The sequence below is a fragment of the Trichechus manatus genome, unplaced genomic scaffold (assembly GCF_000243295.1).
Source record: "Trichechus manatus latirostris isolate Lorelei unplaced genomic scaffold, TriManLat1.0 scaffold00149, whole genome shotgun sequence".
Classification (NCBI taxonomy): Eukaryota; Metazoa; Chordata; class Mammalia; order Sirenia; family Trichechidae; genus Trichechus; species Trichechus manatus.
The window spans coordinates 3,445,629-3,470,120 of record NW_004444085.1 but is presented as its reverse complement, the minus strand read 5'-3'; the positions used below and the strand labels follow the sequence as shown (position 1 = coordinate 3,470,120).

General features: G+C 39.2%; 1 pseudogene; it reads right to left on the bottom strand.

Annotated features, from left to right (window-relative positions):
* Positions 1 to 21,310, bottom strand: part of LOC111822276 (isopentenyl-diphosphate delta-isomerase 2-like) — a 32,983-nt pseudogene extending 11,673 nt beyond the window's left edge.
* Positions 21,311 to 24,492: the final 3,182 nt, after the last annotated feature.

Here is a 24,492-nt window from a genome sequence, read left to right as displayed (position 1 = left end):
GCTGCATTTTGTTGTTGTTAGGTGCCATTGAGTCGGTTCTGACTCACAACCACTCTATAGAACAGAGTATAACTGCCCCATAGTGTTTCCAAGGAGAGGCTTGTGGATTAGAATTGTCAGCTTTTTTTGGTTAGCAGTCGAGCTCTTAACCACTATGCCACCAGGGCTCCTAAATTGCATTTAATAACCTGTTCATCTACATAATTAGTGATTAATGTAATCACAATTCCTTGCTGGCTGATCCCTTTCAATTTCAAACATCTTTTCTTGTTTAATTCTTGTTGCATTTCTAACCACAACAACAAAAAAAATTGCCAATCTCTTGCCTATGGTTTTGCCCATCCCTGTTACTAATCCAGGCTGAAAAATGAGGATAGATAAAGATATTTCATAATCACTCACTAAAAACCATTTCAGAGAATAATGTCATCTTTAATCCTTGACCCTTCTTCATGAATCATAATCCTTGTGTCATAGAGGTTGACAGCGTGATATGTTTGGGCATGCTTGTCCTGGTCTGAGTGGTCCGCAGACACATGTGGATGAGAGTCCTTGGATTTAGGAAATAGGTAGGAGGAGGATGATGAGGGCTGTTGGGAGCATCTTTACAAAGGAAAGACAGTGTTAATGGTTTTCCCACAAGGAGTCTCACTCTGTGGGGGTCGGTTTTCCCACTGGTAGTATCACTATCCGAGTATCTTTGAGTCATACTCATCTTTCCAAATTGTAGGTAGAAGAACATTGCTTATCAAAGTGAATCCTGTTAGCCTTTGTCCACTAATTTAATCAGCCCCTCCCATAATCCATGAAGCTCATCTCCTGATCTGTCACACAGGGTCACAGTAATTTGCTTCCTGAAATCCTAATCCCAAACTTCTCCCCAAAGCTGATGCAACAGAACCTTAATCAACATTCCAATCAGAACTAACCCTAAACAGAATTGACACCCCAGAACCACCAAACATCTGCTGTAATTTTACCCGCCCGTCCCCTAACCATACACAATAACTAGCTCAAAGAAAAACCCTAAACTACTACTTTTGCTCCTCTCTACCCCGCCACATTGCTTTGGGATAATCATTGCCTGGCCCCTAGCTGCAGAAACTAAGGCAATGGCTGCCTTCCATTATGTTGTCATATCTAACAGGTTTTCTGCTTCTTTCTTTATGATCTCTTCTTGTTTCATATTAGGACAATGAAAAGTCCTCCTGCTGGGGTGAGGAGTTGTTGAAAACATGTGAAGACTGTCCGACCTTGGCATTCACTTCTTCACTTCTCCTGCTCCAAACCCCCAACATTGATGGATTCCATTTCAGGAGACTGCTTTCCTCTCTTGAGTCCCTGATTGGGGCAAACAGTTAAAGTGCTTGGTTGTTAACTGGAAGGTTGGAGGTTCGAGTCCACTCATGGGTGACTCAGAAGAAAAGCATGGTGATCTACTTCTGAAAAAATCAGACATTGAAAACCCTGTGGAGCACAGTTCTACTCTGACACACATGGGGTCACCATGAGTTGGAGTTGACTCAATGGTAACTGGTTTTTTTATGCTTTAATCTCTAAGGAAATAAACCAGGGTCAGCAAACTTTTTCTATAAAAAGACATATAGTAAATATTTTAGGCTTTGCCAGCCATACTATCTCTTTTTCAGCTACTCCACTTTGCCCTTATAGCACAAAAGCAGTCATAGACAGTATGTAAATTAACGAGCATGGCTGAGTTACAATAAAACTCATAAAATACAACATGGAGCTCTAGACAGAAGCACCATGCCATCACTCCACAGCAAAGACCAGAAAAACTAAATAAAACAGATACAAACATCAATCCTGTAGCCCTAAGTATCAAACGAAGGGGTAAAGAACTCAACAAAGCACAGAATGGAATAAGAAACTGACAGAGATCAGAGAACAAGGAGAACTATAGACTGCAGGTCCCCTATCAGGTAACATGGCACGGATTTGTCATCTTGGACCCCTTAGCCACCAAGAAAGGCAGACAGGGAGGATGGGAAGGCAAATTCACTGAGCTCCTAGCAGGAGACAGAGCACCCCGTAACCCGGGATACACGCTTTCCCACCCCCTATACTTCTTCCCTCTGTGCGGCCTCTGCTGCTTCCTGGTGGACTAAGGTCCCTTGGCCAGGGAGATGCAGGTTCCTTGGCACTTGAATTCCCCCCACCCCCACTGGCTAGCTCCTTCAGTTCTTTTTTTTGTTGCTGTTGTTGCTTTTTTGGCCTTTTTTGGTTTCTTCTCTCTCTCACCTCCTTTGTTTCCTTTCTCCTGAACACCTGGTGCCGTGTGCCATCTCTGCTCCCTCTTGATGGGCTGAGCAGCTCGGCTGGGGAACCACTACCCTAGTCCAAACCTCCAAGCCAGTGGGCTTGCTCAGGGCTTTTTTTTTTTTTTTCCCCTCTCTTTTCTCTGTATCTTGTTTCTTTCTATATTCCTTCCTTTTCTTTCTCCTGAATACCAGCACAATGTGCCATCTCTGCTCCTTCTTGACAGGATGTGCAGTGCCACTAGGCTGGGGAGCCCCTTCCCCAGTCTGTGCTGCCATGCCAGTGGGCTCCCTCAGGGCATTTTTTTTCTTTTCTTCATTTATTGTCTCTCTCTAACTTCCTTCCTTATGTTTCTCCTAAACAACTGGTGCTGTGTATCATCTCTGCTCCTCTGGACAAGCTGTACAGTGCCACTCAGTTGGGGAGCCACTTCTAGTGGGCTCCCTTGGGGTATTTTTTTCTTTTTTTCTTGGTTTCTTGTATCTGTTTACCTTCCTTCCTTTCCTTTCTCCTGCCCACCTAGCCACGTGTGCCATCTCAACCCCTTCTTGATGGGCTGTGCCACACCACCTGGCTAGAAAGCCACTGGCACACGGCTTCCCTGGGTCTGCACCACTCCAACAGCACACTTCCTCAGCACCATTTTTTTGGCTTGTTTCTCTATCTTCTTTCTCTTCGTTCCCACATCCACTTAGCTCTACACATCATGTCTTCCCCTTTCCCTCCTGCCTATCTGCACTGCGCACTGAGCACCGCACCTCTGAGTGACACAGACATGGACCACTAGATCCTGCCCTACACCGCCCCCAGCCCCACCCGGTAGGCCCCATAAATACTGCAAAAGAGTCATTCCTGACTCTCCCCCTCTGCTGGACCTGCCCTGATGCACCTTAGCTGAACAACTGGCCCCGGCTACCTGAATAGGTGGTGAGATGTATCATGCCCACACATGAGCAAACAACAAAGAACACCCATCCTGTCTGCCTAGACATAACCAAATATAACAAAAAAGCAGAATGAAACAAACAAATCTACCATCAGTAAATGAAGAAAATAATTACTGAATGTCCTGAAGACAGCAGACAATATCAAAACATATGAAAAAAAGAACAGGATGGTTCCAGTAAGTGTCCAAAATAAGACACCAGATGACCTTCCGATAGAAGAAAAGGCACTGAAACTACCTGACAGGGAATTGAAAATTCTAATATTTAGGGATCTCCAAGATATGAAGGAAAACACAGACAAAAACAATGAAAAAATAGACAAAATCAAGGAAAATAAAGACAAAATAATGGAAAAGACAGACAAAACAAAGTAATAATTCAGGAAAATAATACAGGAACAAGATGTCAAAATAAACACACAACTAGAATCATACAAAACAGCGATTAGAAATCCAAAAGATGAACAACAAGACTTCAGAAATAGACAGTGTCATAGAAGGTTTGAGGAGCAAGTTTGAAACAATGGAAGATGGGATCAGTGAAATTCAAGACAAATCCTTGGATAGCACTTTGAGGAATAATCATAAAAAAAGAATGAAGAAACACTGAGAACAATGTGGGATAAAATCAAAAGCAAAAATTTGGGAGTGATCAGAGTTCCAGAAAGAGGGAGAAAATGGAAAACAGAGAGAGGATCATTGAAGAATTGCTGACAGAAAACTTCCCCAATATCATGAAAGATGAAAAGGTGACCATCCAAGAAGCTCAATGAACCCCGTATAGAATAGACCCCGAAAAAAAATCACCAAGACATATCATAATCACACTCGCTAAAACCAAAGACAAAGAATCCTGAGAGCAGCTCAGGAAAAATGAAAAGTCACATACAAAGGGGAAACAATAAGACTAAGTTCTGATTACTTAGCCAAAATCATGCAGGCAAGAGGACAATGGGACAACATATAAAAAACACTGAAAGAAAAAAATTACCAGCCAAGAATAATATACTCTGCAAAACTCTCGCTCAAATATGATGGAAAATTAGGACATTCCCAGATAAACAGAAATTAAGGGAATATGTAAAAACTAAACCAAACTTACAAGAAATATTAAAGGGAGTCCTTTGGTTAGAGAAACAACAATGTCAGACAACAGCCTGAATCTAGGACACAAGACTGCATCAGCCAGATACCAACCTAGGTAATGAAATCTCAAGGATAAAACAAAACTAAAAGATTTACAAAAGGGAAACAGAGAGGTTCATCTGTAAATGACAACAAAGTCAGAACAATAAAAGAGGGAATAAACACTGTAGGTATAGAACTTTCAAATGGAGAGGAAGTCAAGATGATACCAAGTAGTAAAAGACTGGTTCAAACTTAGGAAGGCAGGGGTAAATTTCAAGGCAACCACAAAGAAAATTAACAAACCTACTCACCAAAATAAGGAAGAAAAATATAAAGTCTCAGTAAACACAAAATGTACAAAAACAAAACAAAACAAAAATCCACAAACAAAAGGAATTCAGCACCACAAAAAAAGGACTACAAAATGATAGCAATAAACTCACACCTACCAATAGTCACACTGAACATAAATGGCCTAAATGCACCCATAAAGAGACAGAGAGTGACAGAATGGATTAAGAAAACAGGAGCCATCAATATGCTGTCTACAAGAGACACACTTTCGGAAAAAAAGACATAAATTTATTAAAAGTCAAAGGATGGAAAAAATATATCAAGCAAAGACTTACTGAAAAAGAGCAGGAGTAGCAATACTAATCTCAGATAAAATAGACTTTAAAAGAAAATCCACCAAAAAAACAAAGAAGGACATTATATAACGATTAAAAGGACAATCCACCAGGAAGACATAACCATAATAAATATCTATGCACCAAATGACAGGGCTCCAAAATACATAAACTCTAACAGCACTGAAAAGAGAAACTGACTATTCCACAATAATAGTAGGAAACTTCAACACACCAATCTCAGTAAAGGACAGAGCATCTAGAAACAAATTCAACAAAGATACAGAAGATCTAAAGGCCAAAATCAAGCAACTTGACCTCATAGACATATATAGAACTTTCCACCCAACAGCAACAATGTACACATTCTTTTCCAAAACATATGGATTGTTTTCAAGAATAGACTACATCTTAGGCCACAAAGCAACCCTCAAGAAAATCCAAAACACTGAGATAATACAAAGTAACTTCTCTGATCACGTCACAAAAGTAGAAATTAATAACAGGAAGTTTAAGAAAAAAAATAAGATACATGGAAATTGAATAAAACCTTGCTTAAAAACCACTGGGTAATAGAAAAAATCAAAGATGGACTCAATGGGGACCTCATTCCACTAAGAAATGAGAGGTAAAAGAATAATGCATCCTTTGGACCCCAGGTCCCTGTGCTGAGAAGCTCCTCGACAGAGGAAGATTGATGACAAGGACCTTCCTCCAGAGCTGACGTAAAGAGAAAGTTTTCCTCTGGAGCTAACACCCTGAACTCATCTTCCTTCTGCCTCCTGGCCAAAGGATTACTCCTTCTCTTGCTCTTGGTAATGCTGGCTGTGTGCCTCTTGGTCGTCCAAATCCAGAAAAGATGCCAAACACCAAAGATGAAGAAAGTCAGGAGAAATAGAATGAAACTTAGGAAGACGGGGAAGTCTGGCCCCAGCCTAGCCTGACAGCCTGTTTGGGACCCCTTTCCTCAACTTTGTTTCTTCCCAGCCCCCAAGGAATCCTTCTTCCAGTTCTCCTTCCCCAACAGGGCTGAGGGGTGGATATCCTAAGGATCTTGCTCCTTGAGGAGGGCCTGGCAATAAAGTTAAATTAAGTGACTACCAAAAAAAAAAAGATGGAATAAAAAAATCCCTAGAATCAAATGAGAATGAAAAAATCATACCAAAACCTTTGGGACACAGCAAAGGCAGTGCTCAGAGGTCAATTTATAGCAATAGATGCACACACAAAAAAGAAGAAAGGGATAAAATCAAAACATTAGCTATACAACTTGAACAAATTGAAAGAGAACAGCAAAAGAAGCCCACAGTCACTAGAAGAAAAGAAATAATAAAGATCAGAGCAGAAATAAATGAAATAGAGAATAGAAAAAAATAGAATCAACAAAACCAAAACTTGGTTCTTTGAAAGATCAACAAAATTGACTAACCACTGGCCAAATTGACAAAAAGAAAACAGGACACAAAGCAAAAAACTCAAATAAGAAATGGAATGGAGGACATTACAAAACACCCAACTGAAATAAAAAGGATCATAATAGAGTAGTATGAAAAATTATACTCCAACGTAGTTGAAAACCTAGAAGAAATGGACAAATTTCTAGAAACACACTACCTACTCAAACTAACACAAACCGAAGTTGAAAATCTGAACAGACCCATAACAAGAGAAGAGATTGAAAAGGTAATCCAAAAAATCCCAACAAAAAAAAAGCCCCGGCCTAGATGACTTCACTGGAGAATTCTACCAAATATTCAGAGAAGAGCTTACACTAGTAAGACTCAAACTATTTCAGAACACAGAAAAGGAAGGGAAACTTGCAAATTCATTTTATGAAGCCAACATAACCCTGATACCAAAACCAGGCAAAGATGCCACAAAAAAAAAAAATTACAGACCAATATCTCTCATGAATATAGAAGTAATAATTCTCAACAAAATTCTAAACAATAGAATACAGCATCATATCAAAAAAATAATGCACCACAACCAAGAGGGATTCATACCAGTATGCAAGGATGGTTGAACTTTAGAAAATCAATCAACATAATCCACCACATAAATGAAATAAAAGAATCACATGATCATCTCAATTGACACAGAAAAGACATTCAACAAAGTCCAACACCCATTCCTGATAAAAACTCTCAATAAAATAGGTATAGAAGGGAAATTCCTCAACATAATAAAGGGCATCTATACAAAACCGACAGCCAACATCACTCTTAATGAATGGAGGCTGAAAATATTTCCCTTGAGAATGGGAAGAAGACAAGGATGCCATTTATCACCACTCCTATTTAACATTGTGCTGGAAATCCTAGCTAGAGCAATAAGGCAAGACAAAGAAATAAAGGGCATCCAAACTGGTAAGGAAGAAGTAAAACTGTCCCTATTTGCGGATGATATGATACTATACATAGAAAACCCAAAAGACTCTGCAAGAAAACTAGTGGATCTAATTGAAAGATTCAGCAGAGTAGCAGGATACAAGATAAACATACAAAAATCAGTTGGATTCCCATACACCAATAAAGAGAATGACTAAAAGGAATTCAGGAAAACAATACCATTTATAATAGCCCCTAAAAAAATAAAATACTTAGGAATAAATCTTACTAGGTATGCAAAAGTCCTATACAAAGAAAACTACAAAACCCTACTGCAAGAAACCAAAAGAGATCTACATAAATGGAAAAACATGCCATGTTCATGGATAGGTAGACTTAACTTTGTGAAAACGACAATTCTACCCAAAGCGATCTACAAATAAAATGCAATCTTTATCCAAATACCAACAACATTCTTTAAAGAGATGGAAAAACTAATCATTATATGGAAAGGGAAAAGGTCCCAGATAAGTAAAGCACTATTGAAAAAGAAGAATAAAGAGGACTCACACTAACTGACCTCAGAACCAACTATACAGCTACAGTAGTCAAAACCACCTGGTACTGGTAAAATGACCGATACATTGACCAATGGAACAGAATTGAGAACCCAAATGTAAATCCATCCACCTACAGTCACCTGATCTTCGACAAGGGCCCAGAGTCCATCAAATGGGGAAAAGACAGTCTTTTTAACAAATGGTGCTGGCAAAACTGGATATCCATTTGCAAAAAAATGAAACAGGACCCACACCATACACAAAAACTACTTCAAAATGGATCAAAGACCTAAATATAAAACCCCAAACTGTAAAGATCATAGAAGAAAAACTAGGATCAACGCTGGAGGCCCTAATACATGGCGTTAACAGGATACAAACCATAACTAACAACTCACAAACTCCAGAAGATAAACTAGATAAGTGAGATCTTCTAAAAATTAAACACTTTCACTCATCAAAAGACTTCACCAAAAGAGTAAAAAGAGAACCTACAGACTGGGAAAAAAATTTTGGCTATTACAAATCCGACAAAGTTCTAATCTATACAATCTACAGGAGAACCCAACACCTCTAACAACAAAAAGACAAATAAGCCAATTAAAAAATGGGGAAAGAAAATGAACAGACACTTCACCAAAGAAGACTTTCAAGGGGCTAGAAGACACACACAATCACTAGCCATTAGAGAAATGCAAATCAAAACCACAATGAGATACCTTCTCACCTCGGCATTATTGGCACTAATCAAAACAATTGAAAATAACAAATATTGGAGGGGCTGCGGGAAGATTGGAACTCTTATGCACTGCTGGTGGAAATGCAAAATGGTACGACCATTTTGGAAAACGATATGGCTCTTCCTTACAAAGCTAGTAATAGAAATACCATATGATCCAGCAATCTCACCCCTAGGAATATATCCTAGAGAAATAAGAGCCGTCACACGAATAGACATATGCACACTTAATGTTCATTGCAACATTGTTCACAAAAGCAAAGACTGAAATAATCTAGATGCCCGTCAACAGGTGAATGGATAAACAAACTATTGTACATACACAAAATAGAGTACTACGCAAGATAAAAAACATGATGCATCTGTGAAGCATCTCACAACATGGATGAATCTGCAGGGCATTAGGCTGAGTGAAATAAGCCAATCAGAAATGGACAATATTATATGAGACCACCACTATAAAAACTCATGGAAAGGTTTACACACACACAAAAAAAACAGCCTTTGATTGTTACGAGGGAAGGGAGGGGTGAGGATGGAAAAACACTAAATAGGTAATAGATAAGTGGTAACTTTGGTGAAGGGTAAGACAGTACACAATACTGGGAAGCCAGCACAACTTGAACAAAGCAGGGTCATGTAAGCTGCATGGACACATCCGAATTCCCTGAGGGACTGGACTACTGGCTGAAGGCTGTGGGGACCATGGTCTCATGGAACATCTAGCTCAATTGGCATAGCATAGTTTATAAAGAAAATGTTCTACATTCTACTTTGGTGAGTAGTATCTGAGGCCTTAAAAGCTTGTGATCGGCCATGTAAGATACTCCACTGGTCTCAGACCACTGGGAGCAAGGGAGAATGAAGAAAACTAAAGACACAGGGGAAGGACTGGTCCAAAGTACTGATGGACCACTACTGCCACAGCCTCCACCAGACTGAGTCCACTACTGTTGGATGGTGCCTAGCTGCCACCACTGACTGCTCTGACAGGGATCAGGATGAAGGTTCCTGGACAGAGCTGGAGAAAAATGTAGAACAAAATTCTAACTCACAAAAAAAACCAGACTTACTGGTCTGACAGAGACTGGAGAAACCCTGAGAGTATGGCACTTGGACACTCTTTTAGCTCTGTAGTGAAGTCACTCCTGAGGTTCACCTTTCAGCCAGGGATTAGACAGGCTTATAAAAAAACAAGACTAAAGGGGCACACCAGTCCAGGGGCAAGGACTAGAAGGCAGGATGGGATAGGAAAGCTGGTAATAGGGAACCCAAGGTTAAGAAGGGAGAGTGTTGACATGTTGTGGGGTTGGTAACCAATGTCACAAAACAACATGTGTGCTAACTGTTTAATGGGAAGCTAGTTTGTTCTGTAAACCTCCATCTAAAGTACCAAAAACAAAACAAAACAAACTTTGCTCCCATATGTTCTCCCATGGACTTTATGGTTTTAGATTTAACATTTAGGTCCTCGATCCATTTAGAATTAGTTTTTGTGTATGGTGTGATATATGAATCTTGTCTCATTTTTCTGCATGTATAAATCCAGTTTGCCAGTACCATTTGTTGAGGAGACTGTCAAAAATCTCTCATTCTTTAGGAACTATGTTTTTCATCTTTTACTGTTTCTATTAAAGAAAGGAAAATAAACAGAAAAGCCTTGCCCCTCAGAGTGTCAAGGTAAAAAATTAGTGTGATTGGGTGGACAGTTGAACCTAACAGGAGTGTTGTAAGTGGAGATCACTTCTTGTTTTCATAAAAAACAAATAAAATGAGACAGAACTTCCTCAGCTCCACCCCACCACACACCTACCACACACAGACTTCCTTGGAAATGTGTCATAGTTACTTTGACAAAGCCGTGGCTGCAGAAATGGCCAGTTTCACTTAGTCCACCTCTAGAGTCCAAGGCACTGACCCAGTTCTGGAGCCCTAACCTTTCCAGAAAAGTGTCAGAGAGTAAGGGAAGAAAGGGTAGATCTGGGTACTGTTGGGCACTATTTGTTTTTAGCAATAATAAAAGTCAGAAAAATATTTTATTTGGTTATTATCTCTTCATGACTGACATTTTCATCTTGCAATTACAGAAAGAATCAAAATGAGATCTGGGTCAGAGAAGAAAGGCATCCTTAATTTTGCAGATCCTAAAGCACTCCAGTGAATAAGGAAGACCAACAAACAATTGATACCTTTAAATTATGGTGTTGGCAAAGAATATTGAATATACCATGGACTGCTAGAAGAATGAACATATCTGTCTTATAAGAAGTATAGCCAGAATTCTTCTTAGAAGCTAGGACGCTGAGGCTTCATCTCATGTACTTTGGACATGTTACACAGGGTTCAGTCCCTGGAGAAGGACATCATACTTGTAAAGTAGAGGGTCAGCAAAACAGAGGAAGACCCCCAATGAGATAGATTGACACAGTGGCTACAATCATGGGCTCAAGCATAGCAAGGATGGCACAGGACCGGACGGTGTTTTGTTCCGTTGTACATAGGGTTGCTATGAGTTGGAACCAACTCGATGGCACCTAACAACAACAATAAATCACACCAGGAATCTCTCCAACACTTTGTCCAAGTATATAGGAAGACAGGAAGTAGAAGAGGATTGTTAAAGATGCATTGCATCCTGTAACATAGTTTCTTGTAGAAAAGAATGTTACATTGTACATATAACTGCAATCCCCAATTATCTCCTACAAGTTAAAAATCACAGACACCTACAGGCAGAAGCAGCAGCTTCTGCAATGTCAGTTATGAGGTCCGCACTAGACAAGCATCTGCTCGGTAAATACAAAATGAGCTAAGGGTTCTCCTTTAACGTCTACGTCTGAAATGAAGGCAATGCCTGTGTCCCATATATGACAAAAGGGGATCCAATGACCAGCAAGCCAACCGGTCTGTTGGCAAAACCTACATCTAGAATATTCTCCTTCCATTCTGAATAAGTGGTTACAAAATAAATAAACAGAAGACATTATGGCATTTATGAAACAATCCTGAAACATAATGGAAAAGAGAACAATGACCAGAAGGTTCAGGAGAATCGTATACCTGAAAATTAGTTTTGTAAGGAACAGGAAAAACATTTATAAACAATCTTCTTACCCTCTAAAAGAAGCAAGAAGACATAGCACTTTAATTCTAGCACTTCCTAAGTACAATATATTTTTACATATATTCAAATCAATACAATCTCTTAGTTACTTTTATTACAAATGAGGACACTGAAGCTAAGAGTCTGAAATTTTTTCCCCAAATTCTATGATTTAGGAAGTGGTCAAACTAATATTCATAATCAGATCTGTTAAACTCCAAGATCTTTCAGTAAAATGTCGTATCTAACAATATGAAAGAAGAGCAGGAGCCACCAGAAATCAAGCTGAGAGAAAGCATGCAAAGGAAGCTGTCTATAACTAGAACTGAAGAGAAAGAAAGCCATCATGCTTTTGCAGAATTAAGATACAAGACAGAACCTTTTTATTGTGTTTTATCTTGCTTTTTTCTTCTATTTTTTTTTTTACCATCTTTTCTGTATTTCTAAATATTAAACCATCATTGCATTTCTATGCTTGAAATAAAACCTACTTGGTTATACTGGATTATTCTCTTAATACCCTTTAAATTTTATGTGCTATAATTTTATTTTGGACTTTGACATTATACACATAGGAAAGATGAGTCTATAGCAAATTTCCCCTAATTATCACTTTGTAAAACACCCTTTAAAAAGATAACAATTTGGACATTACAGAAGTTTTGCATGTACAAATTAAGTGTGGTACATTTTTGGTTAAACAGAACAGAGGATAGCCTAAAATGAACTTGCAGAATTAAGTTATAAAGTGAAGATTTAAAAATTGCATTTAATTCTTTGATACTTTTTAAGTTGCATGTCTCCTTAATGTAGTAGTTTTTCAGAAATTTTAATATGCATTGCAATTCTATTAGATTGTAATTTAGTATGTAGGGTTTATTGAATTTATTGCCTTAAGAAATCCCTCCACCCCAGCTCAGGGTATCTATGAAAATATCCCAGAACTAGTGACTTATGTAAAATGTTTGCACATATCTCGTCTAGTTTTTTTTAGCTTTACTGAAGTATAATAGAATATATTAAACGCATAAATACAAAGAGTATGTTGGATAAGTTTTGATACATGTATATATTTGTGAAACCATCACCACAATTGAGATGAACATATGCATCATTCCATGACCCTCTATTCTTTTCTTATGATAGTTTTATTGAAATATAATCCACATCTCATAAATTTCACACACTTAAAGTAATACAATTTAGTATTTTAATTATATTCACGAAGTTATCTAACCATCACTGCTATCTAATTCCAGGACATTTTCATTAACCACCAGAACATTTTCATTGCCCACTCGTACCCATTAGTTGTCACTACTCATTCCCCCTTCCTCTCAACCCTGTCTCTATGCATTTGCCTCTTTTGGACAATTTATAAAAATGGAGTCATATAATATGTGGCTATAGTGGCTTGAATTGTGTCCACCAAGAAGATATGTCCAAGTTCTAATCTCTGGTAGCTGTGATGGTGAACTTATTTGGAAATAGGGTCTTTGTAGTCACAATTAAGTTAAGGATCTCTGGGTGAGGTCATCCTGGATTTAGAGTTTGCCCTATATTCAATGACTAGTGTCCATACAAGAGAAACGAGAGGGGGATTAGAGACACAGAAACACAGAGGGGAAGGCCATGTGAAGATGGAAGCAAAGATTAGAGTTATGCAGCCCCAAGCCAAGGAACACCAAGGATTGCTGGGAGGCAACACAAGAGGCCTGGAATGGATTCTCCCTCAGAGCTTACAGAAGGAACTAACTCTGCTGACACCTTGATTTTGGACTTGTGGAGTCCACAACTGTGATAATACATCCGCTTTTGGTAATTTCTTACAGCAGCCCTAGGAAGCTAATACAGTGGCTGCATTTTGTGTCTGGTTTCTTCCAGTTGTCATGTTTTATTTTATTTTATTTTTTAAATATAAATTTCTTTTTTTTAATTGTACTTTAGATGAAGGTTTACAGAACAAATACTTTCTCATTAGTACACATATTGTTTTATGACAGTGGTTAACAACCCCATGACATGTCAACACTGTCCCTTCTCAAATTTCGGTTCCCTATTACCAGCTTTCCTGTCCCCTCCTACCTTCTAGTCCTTGTTCCTGGACTGTTGTGACCCATTAGTCTTATTTTGTTTTATGGGGCTGTCTAATCTTTGGCTGAAGGGTGAACCTCGGGAGTGACTTCATTACATAGCTAAAAGGGGGTCCAGGGTCCATACTCTAGGGGTTTCTCCAGTCTCTGTCAGGCCAGTAAGTTTGATCTTTTTTTGTGAGTTAGAATTGTGTTCTACATTTTTCTCTAGCTTTGTCTGTGACCCTCTGTTGTGATCCTGGTCAGAGCAGTTAGTGGTGGTAGCCGGGCACCATCTAGTTGTACTGGACTCAGTCTGGTGGAGGCTATGGTAGTTGTGGTCCATTAGTCCTTTGGATTAATCTTTCCTTTGTATCTTGTTTTCTTCTTTCTCCCTTGCTCCCAAACGGGTGAGACCAGTGGAGTATCTTAGATGGCTGCTCACAGGCATAAAAGACCCCAGATGCTACCCACTAAAGTAGAACATTTCTTTATAAACTGTGTTATGCCAATTGAGCTAGATGTCCCCAAGACCATGGTCCCCACAGCCCTCTGCCAAGCAATTCAGTCCCTCAGGGAGTTTGTATGTGTCTATTGAGCTTCCATGACCTTTCCTTGTACAAGTTGTGCTGGCTTCCCCAGTATCAAGTTGTCATGTTTTAAAGGTTCATCCATGCTGTGACATGTGTCAGTACTGTATTCCAGTTTATGACCAACTAATACTCCATTGTATACATTTTGTTTATCCATTCATCAGTTGATGGACATTTTGGGCTGTTTCCACTTTGTGGTTATTTTGAATAATGCCGCTATAAACATTCTTACAGAACATTTTGTGTGAACATATGTTCTCAGTTCTGTTGGGTAGACCCCTAGGAGGAGAATTGCTGCATTTTATGATAACTGTATGTTTAACTTATTGAGGAACTGTCAGTTTTCCAAAGCAGCTGCACTGTTTTGCATTCCTACCAGCAATGCATGAGGGTTCAGTTTCTCCACATTCTCTCTAACACTTGTAGTTCAAATACTTTTTGATTATAGCCTTCAATTATCAAGGCAAACAAAGGAATTTTTAAAATATGTCTTTTAGTAATGTTTGGTCTGTTATTGATCTTTGGTCACTTATTTGTTAGTAACTAAGTATTTTTCTATAGTTTTATTGAATGATCTCCCATATTCTCTACTGATTAATAATATGAAAATACTGCTTTTATTGTGTATTGGATTCCTAATTGTCTGCTAATTTTTATTCTCAAATTGCTTCTCGAAGGTCTCCTAAAACCAACCCAAACCCATTGCTGTCAAGTCGATTGCAACTCATAGTGACTCTATAGGACAGAGTGGAACTGCCCCATAGGATTTCTAAGTCTGTAAATCTTTACAGAAGCTGACTGCCATGTCTTTCTCCCTGTGCAGTGTTGGTATATATGAAGCAATGATCTTTCAGTTAGCAGCCCAGAGCTTTAACCGCTGCACCACCAGAGCTCCTGAAGGTCTCTTTGAAAAAAAACAAAAACCTGTTCCCATCCAATCGATTCCGATTCATAGCGACCCTATAGGACAGAATAGAACTGCTGCATAAGATTTCCAAGGAGCGGATTTGAACGGCTGATCTTTTGGTTAGCAGCTGAGCTCTTAACCACTATGCCACCAGGGTGCTACCTGGTCTCATAAGTGCCTATAAAATTTGTGTAATAAACCACTGCAGTCGAGTTGATTCCAACCCATAGCAACCCCATAAAGTTTCCAAGGCTGTAAATCTCTACTGAAGCAGATTGCCACATCTTTCTCCCATGGAGCCACTGGTGGTTTCCAACCACCGACCTTTCAGTTAGCAGTTGATAGCTTTAACCATTGTGCCACCAGGGCTCGTTAAAATTTGCATAGTAAGTACCTATAAAATTTGCATCTTAACATTTAGCTTGTACTACTTGTACCTGTTTTCCTTTGTTTCTTTGTGGTAGTTCCACCAATATTTTTACATACCATTATTGACCAAAACTATTGGCTGAAGCATGAAAATAATAGAAGAATTCAAGCACACAGTAGCATGAGTAACCCATGACTCAAGACATTTTCAACTCAGTAAGTTTGTGGCCTTGCGCTTACTGGCTGAAAGCTTCCACCATTTGTTATCCAAATTTTCCTTGGCTGAGAGTTTACAGATTCTTTGAATTGAGGAAAAGAGTTCATTTTTTCTGTTTGTACTACTTAAAATAAATAAATAAATAGTGCAAATGGGAATGAGGAGAACGAATAAGAAGAGTTTAACATGTTTATTTAGAACAAAGCTGATCAAGAATCTCTAATTATAGTGAAATCCCAGAAATCATGTGTTAAAGCAAAACCAAAGTAATTATGAGAATACAACCAGATCCATTTACCATAACTAAAAACCATTACAAAAGCTCCCAATTATGAAACACTAAAGGTTATTTCTTATGAATAAACTGTCATTCATATTTGTCTCTTAGGTTTGTCAACATCTCTGTGACACAAACCTATTTAATAACAATTGTTCTTGCCACCTCTCATCTTTCTTATTTGTGAAAATGCCAGGTACTTCTCTAACCTTCCTTGCAGCCAGACTATGGGCAAGTGATCAAATTTCAGCCAATAAAACCTGGTGGCACAGTGGTTAAGAGCTTGGCTGCTAACCAAAAAGTTGGCAGTTCAAATCTGCTCCTTGGAAACCCTACCGGGCAGTTCTACTCTGTCCTAAAGTATCACTGTAAGTCGGAATTGATTTGCTGGCCATGGGTTTGGTTTGGGTTTTAAAACCTAAAGGCATCTCAAAAGGAGAAACACAGTAGTAATACCTCTTTCTTCATCTGGATTTTGTAATGCCTACATGCAATGTCTGACATGTGGTCATTACTTCATAATCATGACCAAATGAGCCTAATTTATGCCCCCGGAGAATGGAGGTAGGTTCGGCTGCTGAACCAATCCTGGGAGCTGCCCTCTCTCCCAGTCTATTTATTATGTGAAATGAATATTTGTGCTGTTTATGGCAGTTTTAATTGGGTATTCTGTTACCTGTGGCTTAAAGCATCATCATTTACACATAGTCCCTGATTTAGGAGGCTCTTTAGATTGCCACAAGACTCCTACAAATGACTAGAGGCATGAGATGGATTTAAATAATTGCACTTTTGCATTTCTGTCTCTTGCGTGTTTAGCAATATGCCAAAGCCTTTGTCTTTGCAGATTTATCTTTCTGACTACACACCACGTTCATTGACAGCAACTGTTTGGATTTGTCACTGTAGCTATTCTGATTTAACTAGGATTTAAAGGTGTTCCCTGCTCTTGTGAAGCTAACTTTTGGATTGCCGGAAAGTGAACCTGATTTTAGAGACATGAATAGCTGACAGAGAAGTCTGGGGGGCTTAGTTAAATTCATACCTCAAGTAATATTGTTTGGCTAAAAATGATGGCATTACCAAATTTGAGATAATAATACAAACAAATGTACAATGATACTTACATGCTTTTATTTTTCATTATAATCCTTATAGTAAAAGAAATCTCAGCTGCACAGATATGTATAAACTAATGTCATTTTGTAATGAAAAAATGAGCAATGCAATCCATATATTTTGAAATAGATAAAATAGTATACAAGAGTTTTTGACGAACTGCAAAGTTGCCCTGCTCCACATTTTCCCATCTACTGTCCAAGTCTCAGAGACATGTACCTTCTCTTTTTCTTTTTTCTAAATTGTAGTGATCATATATAAATATATAACATAATATATATATAACTATATATAATTTTTACCATTTATAAATGTACAATTAATTTAGTGGCATTAATTACATTCACAATGTTGTGTAACCATCATCACTATCTACTTCCAAAAGTTTTTCGTGATCCCAAACAGAAACTTTGCACTCATTATGCAATAACTCCTCACTTCCCCCTCACCACCTAACCCCCACAGTTCTTGACAATCTCTAGACTACTTTCTGTCTCCCTGAAGTTGCCTATTCTAGATAGTTCATACCTCCACATGAATGTCAGTTTGTTGTATTCTGGGGCTTGTGTGTTGCTGTGATGCTGGAAGCTATGCCACTGGTATTCCAATACCATCAGGGTCACCCATGGTGGACAGGTTTCAGCTGAGCTTCCAGGCTAAGACAGACTAGAAGGAAGGACTTGGTGGTGTACTTCTGAAAAAACTAGCCAGTGAAAGCCTTAGGAATAGCCGTGGAACATTGTCTGATATAGTGTCAAAAGGTGAACCCCTCAGATTGGAAGGCGTTCAAAAGACGACTGGGGAAGAGCTGCCTCTTCAAAATAAAGTCAACCTTAATGACTTGAATGGAGTCAAGCTTTTGGGACCTTCACTTTCTGATGTGGCACGACTCAAAATGAGAAGAAATAGCTGCAAACATCCTTTAATAATTGGAATGTAGAAGGTAAGAAGTATGAATCTAGGTAAATTGGAAATTGTAAAAAATGAAATGGAACATGTAAACATCAATATCCTAGTCATTAGTGAGCTGAAATGGACTGGTATTGGCCATTTTGAGTGGGACAATCATATGGTCTACCGTTCCTGGAATGACAACTTGAAGAGGAATAGCATAGCATTCCTTGCCAAAAAGAACATTTCAAGCACTATCCTGATGTACAACGCTGTCAGTGATAGGATAATATCCATACTCCTACAAGGAAGACCAGTTAATATGATATTATTTAAATTTACGGACCAATCACTAAGGTCAAAGAAGAAGAAATTGAAGATTTTTACCAATGTCTGCTGTCTGAAACTGATCGAATACGCAATCAGGATGCATTGATAACAACTGGTGATCGGAATACAAAAGTTGGAAACAAAGAAGAATTGGCATTTAGAAAAAACAACCATGGTGACAGAAATGACTCCAGAGATCATATGATAGATTTTTACAAGACCAACGACTTCTTCCTTGCAAATACCTTTTTTCCACCAACATAAACGCAAACTATACACATGGACCTCACCAGATGGAATACATAAGAATCAAATCGACTACATCTGTGAAAAGAGATGATGGAAAAGCTCAATATCGGTCAGAACAAGGCCAGGGACTGACTTTGGAACAGACCATCAATTGCTCATATGCAAGTTTAAGTTGAAGCTCAAGAAAATTAGAACAAGTCTACAAGAGCCAAAGTACAAACTTGAGTATATCCTGCCTGAATTCAGAGATCATCTCAAGAATAGATTTGATGCATTGAACACTAATGACCAAAGACCAGACAAGTAGCGGAATGACATCAAGGACATCACACATGAAGAAAGTAAGAGGTCATTAAAAAGTCAGAAATAAAAAAAAAAAAGCCAAAATGGATGTCAGAAGAGACTCTGAAACTTGCTCTTGAATGTTTAGAAGCTAAAGTGATGTGAAGAAATGATGAAATAAAAAAGCTGAACAGAAGATTTCAAAGGACAGCTGGAGAAGATATTATAATGACATGTGCAAAGATCTGGAGTTAGAAAACCAAAAGGGAAGAACATGCTCGACATTTCTCAAACTGAAAGAACTGCAGAAAAAATTGAAGCCTTGAGTTACAATAGTGAAGGATACTATGGCAAAATACTGAATGATGCAGGAAACATCAAAAGAAGGTAGAAGGAACACACAGAGTCACTGTACCAAAAAAAATTGGTCGATGTTCAACCATTTCAGGAGGTAGCATATGATCAAGAATTGATGGTACTGAAGGAAGAAGTCCAAGATGCACTGAAGACATTGGCATAAAACAAGGCTCTAGGAATTGACGGAATACCGATTGAGATGTTTCAACAAACGGATGCAGCACTGGAAGTGCTCACTCGTCTATGCCAAGAAATTTGGAAGATAGTACCTGGCCAACCAATTGGAAGAGATCCATATTTACGACTCTTCCAAAGAAAGGTGAGCCAACAGAATGAGTGTCATGGATTGAATTGTGTCTCTCAAAAATATGTGTCAACTTGGTTAGGCCATGAGTCCCAGTATTGTGTGGTTGTCCTCCAGTTTGTGATTGATGTAATTTACCTATGTGTTGTAAATCCTGATTTCTGTCTGTGATTAATGAGGCAAGATTAGATTATTTTAAAGAGAATTAGGTTGGAGATGTAACACACTTACTCAAGTCACATCCCTGAACCAATGTAAAGGGAGTTTCCCTGAGGTGTGGCCTGTATCACCTTTTATCTTACAAGAGAGAAAAGTAAAGGGAAGTAAGCAGAGAGGTGGGGACCTGACACCACCAAGAAACAAGAGCTAGGAGAATGGTCTGTATTTTGGACCCAGGGTACCTGCACTGAGAATCTTCTAGTCCAGGGTAAGACTGATGACAAGGATCTTTCTCCAGAGCTGACAGAGAGATAAGCCTTCACCTGGAGCTGATGCCCTTATTTTGGGCTTCCAGCCTCCTGGACTTTGAGAGAATAAATTCCTCTTTGTTAAAACCATCCACTTGTGGTATTTCTGTTATAGCAGCACTCAATAACTAAGACAATGGATAAATTATTGAAAAATATTATTAATATCACATGAAAGTAAAATCTTGCTGAAGATCATTCAAATGTGGTTGCAGCAGTACATCAATAGGGAACTGCCAGAAATTCAAGCCGATTCAGAAGAGGACGTGGAGCGATATCATTGCTGATGTCAGATGAATCCTGGCTGAAAGCAGAGAATACCAGAAAGATATTTACCTGTGTTGTATTGGCTATGCAAAGGCATTCGACTGTGTGGATCATAACAAATTATGGATGACACTGTGAAGAATGGGAGTCCCAGAACATTTAATTGTGTTCATGAAGAACCTGTACATAGACCAAGAGGTAGTCGTTCAAGCAGAACAAGGGGATATTGCATGGTTTAAAGTCAGGAATGGTGTGGTCAGGATTGTATCCTTTCACCACATTTACTCAATCTATATGCTGAGGAAATAATCTGAGAAGCTGAACTATATGAAGAAGGGGGCATCGTGATTGGAGGAAGACTCATTAACAACCCGCACTATGCAGATAACACAACCTTGCTTGCTGAAAATGAAGAGGACTTGAAGCACTTACTGATGAAAATCAAAAACTGCCACCTTCAGTATGGATTACATCTCAACATAAAAAAAAAAAAAAATCTTCACAATTGGACCAATAAGCAACATTATGATAAGTGGAGAAAAGACTGAAGTTATCAAGGATTTGACTTTACTTGAATCCACAATCAACACCCATGGAAGCAGTAGTCAAGAAATCAAACAGAAAGTGGGGTCAAGATGGTGGAATAGTCAGACGCATCCTGTCGTCTCTCTTACAACAAAGACTTGAAAAAACAAGTAAATAAATTATATATGACAATCTAGGAGACCTGATCATCAAAGATAAAGCTGAAGAGTCAGACTGAGCAGCAGGGGAAGAAGAGACAATTCAAAAGCAACAAGGAAGTGTCAGTTGTGAGGTTACCGGCACCCTGCTGGCTGGGCAGGCAGGTGCATGCTGGCTGAGGCGAGCAGTAGCATTCGGGACGCGTCTCATCGCGTCGAGAGACACCAAGTGACAGAGAGTCTGCACAAGTCTCTGGAGATGGGTGGAAGCCTCACTGGACCTGTGAAAGTTAAGTGCAAGTATCTATCCTACCATGCGGGGTCAAAATAACCCCGCACCTTACAGGAGTGTCACAGAGGAAAAGTGCCTCTTTCCCCTCACTCACACCCCTACCCTGCTCTACTCTGACACCAGTTGGCAGTATTCAAGAACTTCCATGCCCTCTAAGCCAGGAACTCAGGGCTATCTGTGCACAAACCAGTCTCACAAGCTTAAAAAAACAATGCCACAATGCCTTCAACCCCCCCCCCCCATGCCGGGAGTTCAAGGCAGATAAAGAGGCCCTGCCCCTTTGCCTAGGCACTTGCATAAGGAGTCCACAGACTCGCAGTGCCCTTCACCCCTGCCTAGACCTGTATGGGCCGATTCAACACCGCATGCCCTCATTAGCATAAAACAACAGAGCCTACAGCTAAAGCCTATTTTCAACTGCAGCAGCCAGGGAGAAGTTGCAGATTTGTGATACTTGACTCTGCCCATTAAGCAGGGACCTCACCCACCCACATCAGGGGACTGAGGGCTGCTCGTATCAACCATTCCATCTAGCCCCCCAAGACAGGGGTCTGAGAATAAGTAGCACCTCCCATTCACTCCAGCCAACACCATAGGGTGCCCAAGGACCAGCTGCAAAACCCACCCCCCTACACTCTCTAGGGGACAAGGACATGCCCTCCACCCAGGCACCCGGGGGCAGCTGTCAGCCCCCCCCCCCACCTTGCTCCATACATAGCCTCCCACTGCAGCCAGATATCTGTGTCTGCTCCAAACTCCCCTACACAGCCCTGCACTTTTAGTACTGTAAGTGAGAGTCTGCACCACACACTTGATGACCTGGACACCTGTGCTGCATCCACACAAGAAAAGTGAACAGACTCCTGGGCTCACACATCTAGTAGCTGCTCTAACCGCCTGGAGACAGAGAGAGCTTCAAAGACACCAATAACCAAAGTAGCTATCATGCCAGCTGTCTTAGTCATCTGGTGCTGCTGTAGCAGAAATACCAAGAGTGGATGGCTTTAACAAAGAGAAATTTATTTCTTCACAGTAAAGTAGGCTAAAAGTCCAAATTCAGGGCGTCAGCTCCAGGGAAACTCTTTCTCTCTCTGTCGGCCTTCTCATCAGTGCTCCCCGTACTAGGAGCTTCTCTGCACAGGAACCTCAGTCCAAAGGACGTGCTCTGCTCCTGGCACTGCTTTCCTGATGGTATGAGGTCCCCTACTCTCTGCTTGCTTCCCTTTCCTTTTATCTCTTGAGAGATAAAAGGTGGTGCAGGCCACACCCCAGGGAAACCCCCTTTACATTGGATCTGGGATGTGACCTGGGTAAGTGTGGTGTTACAGTCCCACCCTAATCCTCTTTAATGTAAAATTACTATCACAAAATAGAGGACAACCACGAAACACTGGGAATCATGGCCTAGCCAAACTGATGCACACATTTTTGGGGGGGACACAATTCAATCCATGACACCAGGCCTAGTTGGGCATAACAAAGCAAAACAAAACAAAAAGCTAGGACACAGTAAACAAACATACAATAAATACATATGATAACTTATTGATGGCTCAGAGACAACAGTCAATATCAAATCACATAAAGAAGCAGGTCAAGATCACTCTAGCCAGTGACCAAAATAAAGAACCAAGAAACCTTCTGGAGGAAGATAAGGTTATGGAATTACCAGAGATAGAATTCAAAAGATTAATATATGAGCTCTTCAAGAGATCCAGAAGGGGATCATTCAAAACTCAGATCAAGCCAAGGAACACACAGACAATGCAATAGAGGACTTCAGGAAAACAATACAAGAACAGAATGACAAATTTAACAGGCTACTAGAAAAAATACAGGAAAAGCAACTAGAAATCCAAAAGATTAACAATAAAATTTCAGAAGTAGAAAACTCAATAGAAGTTCAGAATTGAAGCAATGGAAGTCAGAATTAGTGAGACTGAAGATAAAGCCCTTGACACCACTTTATTTGAGGAAAGATAAAAAAAAAAAAAGAATTAGAAAAAAATGAAGAAATCCAAAGAATTATATGGGACACTGTCAAGAGGAAAAATGTATGAGTGACTGGAGTACCAGATCAGGTGGAGATAACAGAAAACACAAAGAGAATTATTCAAGATTTGCTGTGATATCTTGAAACATGAGACGATGTCTATCCAAGAAGGCCAATGAACCCCACACAGGGTAGATCCTAAAAGAAAGTCACCAAGACATATCAAACTTGTCAAAACCAAAGACAAAGCTAGAATCTTGAGAGCAGCTAGGGATAAATGAAAAGTCACCTACAAAGGAGAATCAATAAGACTAAGCCCTGACTACTCAGCAGAAACCATACCTGCATGGTTTGACAATGTAATGATATATGTAAAGCGTTGAAGGAAAAAAAATTGCCAGCCAAGTATTATATATCCAGCAAAACTGTCTCTCAAATAGGATGGCTAAATTAGGGCATTTCCCAATAAATAGAAGTTAAATAAATTTGTAAAAACCAAACCAAAATTGCAAGAAATATTAAAAGGAGCCCTCCTGTTAAAGAACCAACAATATCAGACAACAACCCAACACTAGAACACAGAACAGAACAACCAGACGTCAACCCAGATAGGGAAGTTGCAAAAACAAGTCAACACTAACAGACTGAAAATAGGGAAACAGAGACGTCAATATGTAAACGATGACAAGGTCAAAACAAAAAAGAGAGAATAAATAGTGTAGTCATAGAACTTCCATATAGAGAGGGAGTTAAGATGATATTAAGAAATAAAAGATGGGTTTAAACTTAGGAAAATAAAGGTAAATTTTAAGGTAACCACAAAGGAAGCTAACAAATCTACCCATCAAAATAAAAAAGAATAAAAACATAAAGACTCAGCAAACACAAAATTAACACTAATGAAAGAGATGAAAAGAACTTACATAAAGAAAAACAACTCAGCACAGAAAATTAAGTCGAACAAAGAAACTGCTGTCAATAGCACAAAAAAAAAAAAAATCAAAATGAGAGAAGTAAACTCATACTTGTCAATAATCACACTGAATGTAAATGATCTAAATGCACCAATAAAGAGTACAGGGAGTGGCAGAATTGATTAAAAAACACA